Here is a 13,563-nt window from a genome sequence, read left to right as displayed (position 1 = left end):
GAAGTCCTAAAAATAGAGCCCGTCAAATGAGGAGAGGTTTCCCACTCCTGGGTTAGGAGAGAGGAGAGGTCATTTTATCCATCCTTCTACCTCCACAAAGGGCAGCCCTCTCGAATAGCCAGATTGAAACTGTTTGAACCCTGAGAATCCTCAGGAAAGATGCAGTTTAGACGTCTACCCTTGCCTTTGCTGTGTCTCAACTTCGATTCCTCAAGGCTTACACAGGGAGTACTCACAATATGCTAACTATGTAAAGCCCAGACCTGTTGGGGAGCTGACAAGCTGTAAGGAGACCATGTGGGACATTGCTTAATCCTGGAGGGTTTCCTAGAGGAGGGCTCAGAAGGGAAGGTTGGGAGAAAGAGACTAAGGAAATAAGAGCCTGTTGGCTTTGTATTACTTGATATACAGTACGAACTACCAATCTAATTGCAAAGCAGTCTTTCCGATGTCTCCTGTTTGGGTTGGAAAGGACTTGAAGAGATTAATCGATTCCTTTTCCTGCCTCCAGACTCCACAATCTGATCCAAGTTCTTCTCCAAGAAATAGGGCCCAGTCAGAGGAAACCAGGACTGAAAGACCCCATTGTTTAATGCCTGTTCTGCCACTTACTAGATGTGCCCCTGGAAAAGTGATTTAATTTTCTTGTGCCTCAGTTTCCTCATATGGGAAATGGGGATAATAGTACCTTTAATACTTATCTCACCAGGTTGAGAAGATCAAACGAGGTGATGAGTGTAAAGTTAACAAGCATTTATTATGAGCCTACTGTATGCCCTACCAAGCCTAATTAAGTGCTAACTACGTGTCCTATTAACCTATGCCTAATGCCCACAGGCATTGTTAAGGGTTGGGAATACAAAGAAAAGGATTAAAAAAAAGATAAAGATGAAGACCGGGCTCTGTAGGAGCTCATAATCTAATGGAGTAGACATGCAAACGAACTAACAAGATATTGATGGGATAAACCAGAGATAATCCATAGAAGGAAGGCATTAAGGGAGGACCGGAAAGAGCTTTTTCAGAATAAAGACTTAAACCACTATCAGTTACTTTTTTTCTACTGGGGTGCTTTGGGATCTGTTCCCCTGAAGTTAGACCTGATGCACAGCATCCGAGAGGCTGAGGACCCCTGTTAGTTGCGGGGGTTTGGAGGGCTGATGCCTGCTTCTTGAATCCTGAAAGACTTGACTGGGGCGACCGAATTTTAAACAAAACAAAACAAAAAGGGCCAGTCCTGCTTTAATAAGATGTTTTTAAGGGTGTTTCCTGTGCTGGGGGAAATTAGGGTTCCCGCCCCTTTAAATTGCCCCCTTGGCTGCGCTCCGTGGGCTGCAGGCTCCGGGGATGAGGTCACCCAAGAACTATGAGCCTGTAGCTTTAAATTGCTAGGCGTCTACGGAGCCGGGCGGGGGAGGGGCACCGGCCGCCTGTCACAGGTAGCCCGGGGAACCGCTCGGCCCCCTCCCATCCACCCCAGCCTGTCCCTTTAAGCCGGGCTGCCTTCCTCCCTGCCTTCGCGAGGCAAGGGCTGGGTGGGGAACCCGTGCACCCCAGGAAGGAGGCGCCTAGCGCTTTAAATACCGCCCCCAGCCCCCCCCCCCAAGTTTCTCTTAACTCTCCTCCTCGAGGCGAGGGAATGGCACCTAGACCACCCTGCCTCGGGCGGCAGCCCCCTGGCCCCGGGGAGCGACGGGGACAATCAGCTCCGCGAGCCGTGTTACCCACGGGGTTCGGGGGGCGGGGGGGGCTGCCCCTTTAATAGCGCCTTCATGTCTCCTGTCCCTCCCTGCCGGCGGCGGCGGCGGAGGGATCCGCGGCTCCGGCCTGCGCTGCAGCCTAGCTTGGGGTGGGGAGGAGGGAGCTGGAGGGCGGCAGGCGCGCAGGCGGGGAAGGGAGGGGAAAGGAGGGGAGAGGAGGATAAGGGGGGGGGGAAAACCGTGCTGGGCCGGAGAGGGGGCGGAGGAGGTGGAGGAGGGAGGGGGCGGGCCCCAGTCCCGGGACCACCCCTCCTCTGGCCCCGCCCCGAGGCCCCCATGGGGCCTTCCCATTGGCCCCCCCGGCTGCCCGTCACCCCGCCACCTCCTCTCCAACCTCCCCCCCCAAGCTAGGCTGAGCTGTGCCTACGTTGGCCTCGGCTCCCGGGGACTGGAGGAGTTACCTTTGGAGCCCAAAAGGAGGAAGGAAGAAAATATATCAACAACAGCGGCAGCTCGGGAGCCCCAGCCCCGGCCCTTCCCTCCCCTCAGCCCCGGCCCCAGGACAGGGGCCCGGGACCTCCCGGCTCCACCCAGGGCCCCGGCAGACGCCTGTCTCGTTAGTTATTTTTCGATTTCCCCTCCCCCCCGAAAGAAAAAAACCTACCCCGTTCCAGCGCTTGAAGGTCTGAGAGCACCGAGGACCACCGCTCTCCCGCTCCCCCCTCCCGCGACACCCCCTCCCCCACGGGGGGCTGGTGAGTAGAAAAGCAAGAACGCGCCTATCACTTTAAGAGACCCGCCTCCCCCTCCTTTCCCTGCCCCCCCCCCCGGGGTATCCGGGGTGGAGGGGCGCCCGGCCGTCCCCCCGCCGTGCGGGACTGGGGGACCGGCGGTGTCCCGGGGGGCAGTCGGAGCAGGCCGGGGCGGGGGGGGGAGGGAAGCCGGGAGAGGGGGCCGCGGGGGTCCAGGCTGGCCAGGTGTGCTGGGGCTGGGGGCTCCGGGCGCGCCGGGAGGCGCGCGCCCCGGGAGGGAGCGGTGTCCCGCCGAGCGGAGTGGGCGCCTGGCACTGGGCTCGGGAGGGGGTCGGAGGGCCCGAGGCGAGGGGCCTGGAGGGAGGTGGGGGGGGGCCAGGGTGACAGCCTGGAGCGACTGACATTTTAGCAGCCGTCCCTCCCTTCCCTTGCCGCCTGTTCCCTCCTCCTTGGCCCAAAATGGTGCAGAAGGGGGCCTGGGAGGGTGATTGGAGGGTGGGGGTGGGGTGGGGGAGCTGCAGCTGTTTGAGAGGGAAAGGGGGAGGGAGGGGGGAATGTTGTTCAGATGACACCCGGGCTGGGTGGGTGGGTTGCTCCGTCTCTGTGTGTTGGGCCCCAGTTTGGCTCCTGTGACAGCTGAGAGCTGGAGATGACAAACAAGCCCCGGGAAGGAGAGCCTGTCTCCCAGGACTTGTCCTCCCCTCCCTGGGGGCTCTCTCCCCAGACCTGGACCTCCCCATCGCGGTGGGGGCCTGGTTGGAGACCCCCCTCCCAGCTGTCCACAGCCCCACCCTTGGGTGGGTAACTAACTCCTAGCCAGAGTTTGCATCTGCACAACATCTGGAGAGTGGGGGGCTGCTGGAGAGGGTTCTCTGCCCTCAGAGACTGGAGCTGGTTTAGGGAAGGACAAAAAGGAGATCTTCTTGGGGCCCCTCGCCTTCCATGCTTTAGGGATTCCCGGGGAAGGAGAAAGGAGGGACACCCCTTCCCCCCTTCCTGACACTTTCTTCACAGATCAGGAAGAGGGTCTGGGACAGCACATACAAGCCTGGACCATTGCCCAAGTTCTCAGCAGCTCCTTCCCAGGCGTGTAGTAGGCTCACCTGCATCTTTCTAACTACCACTGGAGTTTGGGGGGGAAGGAGACAGAACTTCTCCAGGGTGATGGTGTATCCTTGGGGAAGGGGGTGGAACCTCAGAGGACTTAGCAGGGATGGGAAGTTCACCGTCTGGGGCAGTGACCTTGGGCCTCAGGAGGCAGGCTGTGGGGAGGGTAGACTGGAGAGGAATGAAATTAGAAGTTTAAGATCAAGGAAGCCGTCCACTCCTTCCTTGCCCTTCCCCACCCAGACTCTTGTTCAGAGATTTTTTCTTTGGGGGGGGTGGAGTGGGGGTAGGGTGGCACACATAATACTGTGTACAGATTATACATGTGTGTCATGGGTCTTGTGGCTAAGGGGAGCCAGGCTCTCTAACTTGGTAGTTGATGGGCTGACTGTGAAGCTGGGATAGGGGAGTGAGGCTAGGATGACCTCCCTCCCTCCACCCCTCCTTTCTCCCTTCTCTACCCCCTCCACCCCTAGGGACAGGCTGCTCTAGGTCCCAGTGATTCCAATCGGGAATGAACTTCCTTCCTGTTTGCCTTCTAAGCCTGGGAAAAAAAAAAAAAACACTATTTGGGGGCAGGAAGTGGAGAGGTGGCTTAGGACCAGGGTGTTGGTATCCGAGGGCCCTCTCTGACCTGCTCTGTGTGGGTAGGAGTCATGTGGGCCTGGGTGTTCTAAACACTTATTTAGTCTATGGTGTGTATTTGTCCTCCCCAAAGGGAGAAGGGAGAGGGCAGGGGAGGAACAATTTCTGATTTCTGCGGCGAGGATAGCACCGGGAATGGTCTCTCCTCTTTACTGGGAGCCCAAAACAGTTGAGTGATTGACACCGAGTCACCCTGAAGACCTATGGCAGAGCTGTCATCCATCTGGTCCTTCTAGTAGAGCCTTGTCCTGGATGCTGAGGGAGCTAGAAGGGGGTAGAAATGAGGTCCCTGCCATATGGGGGTAGGAAAAGGGGCTGCCTCCCCAGGAGGCGGGCGATTCTGGCAGACCAAAAAACTCCAGACATGAGGACTTTGGGGTGTGGGCGGAGGGGGGTTGAGATGGACCTCGGCTGATTCACCTCTAGCTGGACTGTACCACAGCCCTTGAACAGCAGGTTCTTCTTAAAGGATGTTATCTGGTCGGTAGCTGACGCTATCAGCTCTACCCTTTCTTTCCTCTCTTCAGATTGGGGATTGGAGAAATGATGGGCCAGACTTCCCTGCGCAGCCCCTCTTGCAGCTCATAGGCAGGGAGGTACGGTAGTCTCCCCAGCTGCTGTTATATAATCTCTCCTGCAGGGTTTTTTGGGCTTTTTTTTTTCTCCACCAGAATCCATGCCTGAGTGTGAGGGGGGAGGAACAGGAGCAGGATTGGCAGTGAGAGCCCCCAGGTGTGTTGGCCAGTTCTGAGATACAAGGACAAGGACGGACTGGCCTCTGGAGTCCTAAGCCTCAGGAGATTTGAGGTCAGCTGCCTAGAGGGTTATATGACTTCCTAAGGTAGTAGGGACCTGGAGCAAGGCCATTGTGCTCATTCTTCCCTTTGTCTGGCTCCTCAAAGGGGAGCCCTTGCTTGGCCCACCTTCTGGGAAGGGATACCCTCTCTCCCATTTCTTTCTTCCTACTACTGCCTGCTGGGAAGTGTGCTTTAAGTCTGACTTCCTTCTCTCCTGCTGCACTCAGGGTCTGAAGAAGTAGACCTGGGGGGGTGCCCCCAGAGAAACCCTCTTTAGAGTCTAGTCTGTGACAGGGACCCACCCTTCTCCAAGCCTCTAGATCCTCCGTACTTTCTGGACTTTTGGAGCTTCTCTCTGAAGCCTCCCGGTTGCTTTGTTCTGAATCAGGCTTCACAGGCCTGGGTGGTAGATCAAGGGGCCAGTGGGCTCCTAGGCCTTCTCCCTAGACTCAGTAACTGAACGGGAGAGGCTGTCGCCTTCCCTATCTCAGATGCTTCAGAGGTTGCTGCCCTGCTTCGTTGTTGTGGGATAGTTTACCATTTTTAGAAGTCAGTGAAGTAGAGGGGGATATGAGCGGGGGGTAGAGGGCAGAGGCTTCTTCCTGGAGGGACCTTCACTTCTTTTATCTCAGGGTCTGAGCACTTCCTGACTTGTCAGTGATCTCCAAGCACATTTTTAAGAGGCCCTGTGATGTCATGGAAAGAAGGCTGGGTTTGGTGTTCGGATTCTGGATTTCGGTCATAGTGCCTTTCCCGGCTCCCTGTGTGACCTTGGACAAGTCCCTTCCCCCTGGAAGCTCTCTGCTCACCTATAAAAGGAGGAGGTTAGGCTAGAGGATCTTGCACTTCTTTTGCCACATTTACCGATCTGTGATCCCTATTCCAGAGGCTAGGGCTCTCTCAACTCCTTCCTGACTGTCAAGAGATCTTGAAGCACTTTATGACTAGAGAATGGCAAAACACTCTTTGGCAAAGTGCCCTGGGTTATTATCCCCCTTTTATAGGGAAGGGAGGGAGGGAATGGTGATGGCTGTGGGCCTTAGGAGCGGACTGCCCAGGGCCTGTGGCGCAGCCTCAGCGTCACTGTAATCGCCTGTAGCTTTTATGAGTCCCCACTTTGCTCAGGGCCAGAGTCAGTCCTCCCAGGGTTTAGTGACTTACTCACGAGGCCCTGCCTGTGGCAGTCCAGGTAGCCCCCGGTGTCTGTGGGGGGAGGGGACGGCCACATCTGGGCAGCCAGAAGTTGCTGTTGTGAGCCACGGCTGCAGCAGGAGGGATCCAGGTGGGACTGCAGGAAGACTTCCTTTCCCCTTTCCCCCCTGGTGTTGATAACAGGCACAGCTCTGACTTAGGAATTGAAAGAAAGGCTAGAAGATTTCAAGGCCCTTTTCCTCCCGTCCCTTCTCCCCCCCCTCTTCCCCCCTCCCAGTTTTCTGGAGGAAGGGAAATGGGAGACAAGACAGACCTTGACCTTTGTCTGTGTAGGCACTATATTGTTTGATCCTCGGTATATTTATTTTTACCCCCTCCTCCCCCCCGTCCAGAGCTGGGAGCTGACTGGGAACTTATTGGGGATGAGGGGAAGGGAGGGGAATACATGCACATATGTCTGTTGGTCTGCGCTACATGTTAGCAACACTGTCTCCAAGTTCAGGAACAGGTAGACACACGTACATGCTTGGACCTGGTCGTTTTTAGTTGGGTCCGTGAACAGGGATGTGCTACATCCAAGCAGAGGTTCGTAGACAAAGAAATGGTGGCTGACCTCGTCTCGGGACGGAGCTGGTTCTTTGCGGGGTACAACTGTAAAGATGATTATAGGATTGGAGATGGCACCATGGGGGAGGGCTGCATAAGATCTTTTCTCCACCCTCCCAGCCAAGCCGCCAAGTGGTCTTTGGAGAGATCCATTTCCCCCATTTTCAGATATAAAATGCAGGGGATTGAACTTGATTATGATCTCCGAGATCCCTTGCATCTATGACACTCTGTTGTTCTGTGACAGTCGGGCAGGCTGGCCTTCCCGCGTCCCTTGCACCTCAGGGTAAAAATTGGGAAGAGCTTTGCCCCTGCAGCTTCTACCTGTCCTGGGTCACACCCGGGCAGTGACCATATTTACCGTTTAAAGTTGCCCTCCTGAGGCCCTTGGACACCAGATCCTATCATTGGCCTTGGACCCATTAGTGGCCAAAGAGCTTCCCCTCCCCCTAAAATTGGCAGTGGGGAGCATCTGTTATGCCAGGGAAGACGATAACAATAGTCTCCACAACCCCCTGGAGCCCCGGATGGATCTGTGGGGCAGCTCAGCCTGAAGCTTGTGCCCTGGCCCAGGGCTGACTCAGAGAGTAGTCGGCCTTTAGTGTGGGGATGGACTTCAAGGGGAGTTAGTCCTGGCCCTAGATTTTACAGTTGAAGAGACTGAGGACCTCTTCCAGACTTCTCTTCATGCACTCAGTTTTCCAGCCAAACTGATCGATGAGAAATGCCATCTGCAGCCTCTGTCCCCCATGCCTGGAATGTACTCTCTCACCTTCCCCTCCTCTCTGGCTTTCTTCGAGGCCCTGATCTTGGTTTCTTAGTAGAGCCTATCTTGATTCTCCCCTTCTACCCCTATTGCATTCTCTTACCCACCATGCCGTTAGTGGAATTGTTTTTTATTTATCCTCTGTATAAACGTTTATCCGCTAGCAGAATATAAGCTCCTTGAAGGCAGATACCAGTTTGCTTTTGTGTTAGAATCGTGGTCTGCCTGGCACAGTGTCTTGAACATAGCAGGCCTCAATAAATACTTGGTAAATAGGTTTGAGGAGAGGGTTCTTGTCCAAGGTCACGTAGCAAAGAGCTAAGCCAGGATTCAAATCCAGGTCTACCTCTGCTCTTTTTCTGTGACTTTCATAGCGCTGGGTAGGTAGAAAGGTGTGTTTTTGAATTTCCTGGGTGTTAAGGAGCTCTAAGTCCCCATAGCATCCTTTGTCCCTTCAGAGCCGAGTAGGGTGAGAGACATATATTTTCCCCTTTGCCCTTGGAGGAAGGGGCTGAGCTCCAGAGCAGAAACTAGCCCATTGAAGAAAAACCGAAGGCATGGTGGTAGTGGAGTAAAAGAGATTTTGGGGATCACTGTTTGGATATCTCTAGGAGCTAGAGAAGGGACCCTTAGAATGAAATACAAGCTCCTCTGTTGGGCATTTAAAGCTCTGGCACTGACCTACTTTCCTAGGCTTATTACATGTTATTCCCCTTCACAAACTCCATGGTCTGGCCCAACTGGCCTTCTGGCTGCTTTTCTTCACACATGACATTCCTTCTTCTATGTCCATGTCTTTGTACAGGCTGTCCCCCTTCCCCCACTCCTATCCCCGTGCCTGGAATGTCCTCCCTCTTCACCTCCATATCTTAGAAGCCTGTTTCTTTCCAGACCCAGCTGGAGCACCATCTTTTGAAGCCCTTTATTTCTCCCAGAAATTGCCTTGCATTTACTTAGTCTATATTTTATACTTGATACAAACTAGAGAGCTGATTTCAAAGCAAGACGGTCCTGGGTTCAAGTTCTGCCTTTGACACACAGCTGTGTGACCTCAGGCTAATCATTTAATTAGGTTATTGGTTCTCAAAATGTAGTTTGGGGGTCCCTGAGCCCCTTTTGAGGGGTTGGCCTTCAAAGTTAAAACTAGTTTTTAATAATAAGATGTCAATGGCCTAATAAAATACTCCTTTTTCCAATTATAAAACTGTAAGAAGCCAAATTTTCTTCATATACTTCAAAACACTATATTATAAGAGATTGGATTCAGAAGCAGAGAGGAGAATCTGGCCGACTTCTATTAAGTCAGACATTAGAGATTTGCAAAAATATGTAAAACAATACCACTCTTACTCAGTTCTTTTGTTTTGGAAAATGAAGTTATTTTTTCACGCAAATGTTATTTGTAAGAACATGTAATGGATTTATTATTGTTATAAATAAGTTAGTATTTTAGAATTTGAACAGTTTTGATTTTTAATATGGTAAGTGTAGATATAATCTAGCTCTTTGGGGTCTTCAGTAATGTTGAAGAATGTAAAGGGGTCCAGAGATCCCCTGATGTTTGAGATCCCCTGCTCTGTGAAACTTTTAAGATAGCAAATTACAGAGAAAGTGCTAACTTTATTGAAAGTTCCCTATTAATGAAATCAAAGGTTCAGTTCCTATCCTGTCCTATAGTTTGTATATGCTTATTGTACCATCTTTTCAGGGAAGGAGGTCAGGCAAGTACGATTCATTTTTATATCCCTAGCACCTTGCATAGTATCTGGCACATTGGAAGTGCTTTATGAATGTTTATGAATTGGTTATTTGATTGACACTATAGTGGTGGGGATTAACCAGCAAGAAGGAGGAGTTTTATTTATTTATTTATTTATTTTAATGGGGGCCTTAGAATCCCCGGGGATAGAAAAGGTGGTCAGACTAGTTTCCAGGCCAGAAAGGGTCTGAGGAGAGGAAGGACACAGTGGCCTCTCAAGGGCTGCTGGTTATTATTCTGCCATGGAGTCAGAAGTAGTACTTTCTAAATTGAGTAGAGAATAGGCCACAGTGGGAAGGGCTGAAGCTAGAATAAAGGAAGGACTTCCCCACAAAATTTTGAGATGAGGGGCAGTGACCTGTTTTTTACTTGAAAGGTGAAGTACAGTTCTGGTGAATTTGGGCCTTCTTAAACTGAGAATCTGAGAAATTACCAGCTGGCTAGAATGAGTCTTATGGAGAGTTGTCTTCTGATCTCTCTTGAGCTAGGAATGGAAAGGGAGAACATTGGGAACTGGAAGGAAATAGTAATTTTATTAATTCCAGCTTCACTTACAGCTGAGGAAATGGAGGCCCAGAAAATGGAAGTCACTTGCAATAGTTTCCTAGGTATTAAGAGGACTGGTAAGTGTTTTAAAAATCTAATCACTGCTGGGTGTGTCTAGTAGTGAACACTGAGAAAGACTTGAGTTTAAGCTGAAGTAGGATGGAAGTAACTGCTGCTTAAGGAGGGGTATCTGCTGAGACTGCTCAACCCAAACCCCAGCCCCTGGGCCAGACATTTGGCCCATTGCTTTTTGTATCTCTAAACTTTGTCTCCTTCAGACCCCAGAGTTCCTCCTTGAGTCTTCCTCTTCAGATATTTGCTAGTAGCCATTCCTTTTGATCACTGCTTAATTTTTCTCAGTCCCATTTTCTTCATCTAGAAAATGAAAGGGTTGAACAAAATAATTTCTGAGGTCCCTTCTCAATCTAACATTGTGCATTCTCTGGTCTCTTCCAGATCTATAGTTTGTAGACATTTTAAAAAAGTCTTAGATTACATCTCATATGAATGACAAAAAAAACCTCAACTCAATTCAATTTATTAAGCATCTACTATATACAAGTCACTATGTGAAGTACTTGGGATACAGATGTGAATAAAACACGAAACGTACCCTCTCTGAGTTTACAATCTAGGTGTGTGTGGGGGGGATTGAAACCTGAATACAAATCACTCAGATTCTATGGAAAATGAAAAAAATGCATAGGAGAGGTCAAGCACAGAGGGAAGAGATTGGAGAGATGGAGCTTTCAACATCATGGTGTAGGCAATGAACGCTGAGCTGGTCCTTGAAGGACCAGAAAGATTTCATGAAGAAACAAAACATAGCTGCCACAGGAAGGATTTAGATTAATAGCAGTGTGGACTTCCCAACCTCCAGGTTGTCAGGAGATGTGCTGGAGTGGTAATCAAGGGAGGGGGAAGGCCATCCTAGAAGATAAATCCACTGTCTCTCTTAATCACTTCTTAGGCTGGAAAGAATGTAGAAGCTTGGCAATGGATGTAGTGTTCTAACCCATCTGTTCTTGATACTCCCCACTCCAAGACTTGTAGTGGTATCAGAGACCCTCTCAGAGGGTCCGTGAGGTCAAAATCATTTTCATAATACTAAAACATTATAATTTCCAATATTTTAGATATAAGCAGACAATATATAAACAAGAGCTCTTTGGGGGTCCTTAGTACTTTTTAAGAATGTGAAGGAGATTTCTCTGTGAGCACAAAATTTTTTAGATGAGGGATGTGACCCTGTAGTGGCCAAATGACCTGTCCAAGACCACATGGTTAGCGGCAGAGCTGGAATTGGATTCCAAGCTTGACAGCAACTTCAGGGTACTTTTCACACCACCAAAAAATGGTACTGTTGGATAGGTTCCAAGTGTCCCCTCTTCAATCTAACTCCCCCTTCCTTGGTCTCTTTGTGCTTTGGGGGACAGAGGGGCCCATAAAGAAATGATATGGCTTACAGCTGCCTTTGTGATGAGGGAGGGAGTGTGTCTGACCAGTAAGGACAGGTGTCTGTGTCCCAGCTGGTGACTCTTGTCTTCTCCACCTGTCAGCTTCCAAGAGTGTGGAGAAGAGGAGAGAACTAGCCATCCCCTACCCCATCTCCTTTGAATGGTGCCTCAGTATCGTTCAATTCAAGCATTTAATGTGTACCAACTGTGTGCCAGACGCTTTGCTACATGCTGAGGGTAAATAGAGAAAAAACAGACAGACTCTGGTGGCAAGGGGCTTACTGGGTAGGATGCAACCCGGATCCAGATTAGAAAATACAAAGTACTGAAAAATCATTTCAAAAAAAGGCATCTTAGTGTACAGGCAGAATTAGGATAGGACTGGAGTAGAGGGTACATTTCAGATGTGAGGGACCAACTGCAAAATTGTGGAGGCAGGAGATGGATGTTTTGTACTAGGAGCAGCTCTAGCAGAAGGGAGACCCTGGAACAACAGCAACTGGGGACCAGGGGCATCTGACCTCATTTCAGAGCCAAATGTCCCCAAGAAAAAGGATAGGAGAGGGTTAATGAGTTATAGGTTAATGAGGAATAGATTTGTCTGATGTACCATTTTATTCCTTGCCCTTCTCTGTCTTCCCTCCTTTTTATCATCTCATGGTACCTTCAGCTTCCCCCAAGGCAGCAGGCTAATCCTATATAAACTGACTTCCCAACTGACCCTGGCAGGGTCCTGCTGGCTCCATCTCTGATCCCTGCCACACTTAGTGTGTGGAACTGGACCTGGAGAGCTGTGTGCACAAGATCTGGGTTTGACTAGCAACCGGCCCTTTAAATCCTCCTTGACTCCCCACCAGGTCACCCTGTTTCTCTGGGAGGATTTGCCTCTTCCTGATTGGATTGGCCTCCTTTGAGCCCTTACCATAATTTCATGTATATAGCCTGCTCCATGTAATCCATACTTTTTTTAACCCTCTTCACTCCCTACCCCCCCAAAAAAAAAAAGCCATTTGATCTCTCAATCAGCAATCATTTAATTGTCTACTATGTTGGGTGCTAGGGATTAAAGATGATAAATAAAGGAAACAGCCCCTCTCTTCAAGAAGTTTTCATTTTATCTGGGGAGATGAAGTGTTTCCTTGCCTTCACTCTTCAGAGTCATTCTGGCCAGTCCTCTGCTTCCAGGCCACTAGGATGTCACTGGAATCTGCCAGGAAAGTGCCAGGAATGTCACTTGAGGTACTTCACAGTCTTTCCCCCTGCTGCCTTGTGGCTCCCCAGCATCACTTGCTGCCTTGGCCTGACCTTACTAGTGGTTCTCATCCCATGTCTGAACCCTGACCTCGCTCTGTGTCTGTCCTTCCCTCTGTCCTTCCCTCTGTCCCCTGGAGAGAGAAGTCACTTTTACTCTGGGGTAGACAGGGTGTTGGGCCCCTGCTGTCACTCTTGGAGGCTTCCTGGTGGAAGTAGGCCTTGACAGGAGGGAAGCCAAGGGAAGGGAGCCACTGAATATTTTTGAGCAGGGGAGTGACAAGGTCAGATGTGTACTTTAGGGAGGTTATTCTGGAGTTGAATGATGAACCAAATTGGAGAGAAATCAGAAGTAGGGAGATCTGGCAGGATATTATCATGTAGTCTAGGGGAATGATGAGAAGCTCTATGATAATTCTGGAGAAAATAGGTTTGAAAAACTGTGGGGATAGAATTGGCAGAACTTGGTAACTGATTAGATAGGAGAAGAAAGGGAGTCCTCTCCCTTCTCCTCCTTCCCTCTTTCTCCTCCCTTTATTCCTGGGCTGGGCTGGGCTGGGCTGAGCCATACATGACCCCTTCCCACACCAACACCAACGGCTCTTGGGCTCCTCCAGGCCCAGCTGGGACTTTCACTTCTGCCTTGGGACCCTAGAGGGAAGTCGAGCAGGGAGATGAGAGTGATGAAGCTAACTGTCCCAACGGCCCCCACCTTTTTACTCAGAATGAGAGGAAATAGGCTAACTTTACAGTTGGTGGGATGGAAGTTAGATGGAAGAAAGGACTTTCTGGGTACTGGGACTGAGAAGGAAGGCCAGAAAAGGTCCCGCTTTGTCTCTCTGGAGGCCCGAGGCCCTTGACACTTCGTTGAGAAGGAAGAGAGAATTCTCCCTGGGAAGAGTGATTTGCCATCAGCATTAGTGATAGAGGTGAAATTAAAACCCTATTTTCAAAATACAGGAAAGCTTATATCTTCTTAGTGTTGTTTGCCCTTAGTTCTGGAAGAGGACCAGGATATTAGGGAG

General features: G+C 50.6%; 1 protein-coding gene across 4 annotated transcripts in view; it reads left to right on the top strand.

The window, feature by feature from the left end:
* The first annotated feature begins 1,970 nt into the window (after positions 1-1,970).
* MEF2D (myocyte enhancer factor 2D) overlaps positions 1,971-13,563 on the top strand; it is a 40,591-nt gene continuing 28,998 nt past the window's right edge. The window contains exon 1 of one of the 4 annotated variants that reach the window (XM_031966774.1): positions 1,971-2,455. The gene's annotated coding sequence lies outside the window, so the exon portion shown is untranslated. The remainder of the gene's footprint in view (positions 2,456-13,563) is intronic. The other 3 variants (XM_031966777.1, XM_031966773.1, XM_031966775.1) reach the window with 3 other exon arrangements.

Source organism: Sarcophilus harrisii, chromosome 4 (assembly GCF_902635505.1).
Source record: "Sarcophilus harrisii chromosome 4, mSarHar1.11, whole genome shotgun sequence".
Lineage (NCBI taxonomy): Eukaryota > Metazoa > Chordata > Mammalia > Dasyuromorphia > Dasyuridae > Sarcophilus > Sarcophilus harrisii.
This window is presented reverse-complemented; position numbering and strand designations above follow the sequence as displayed.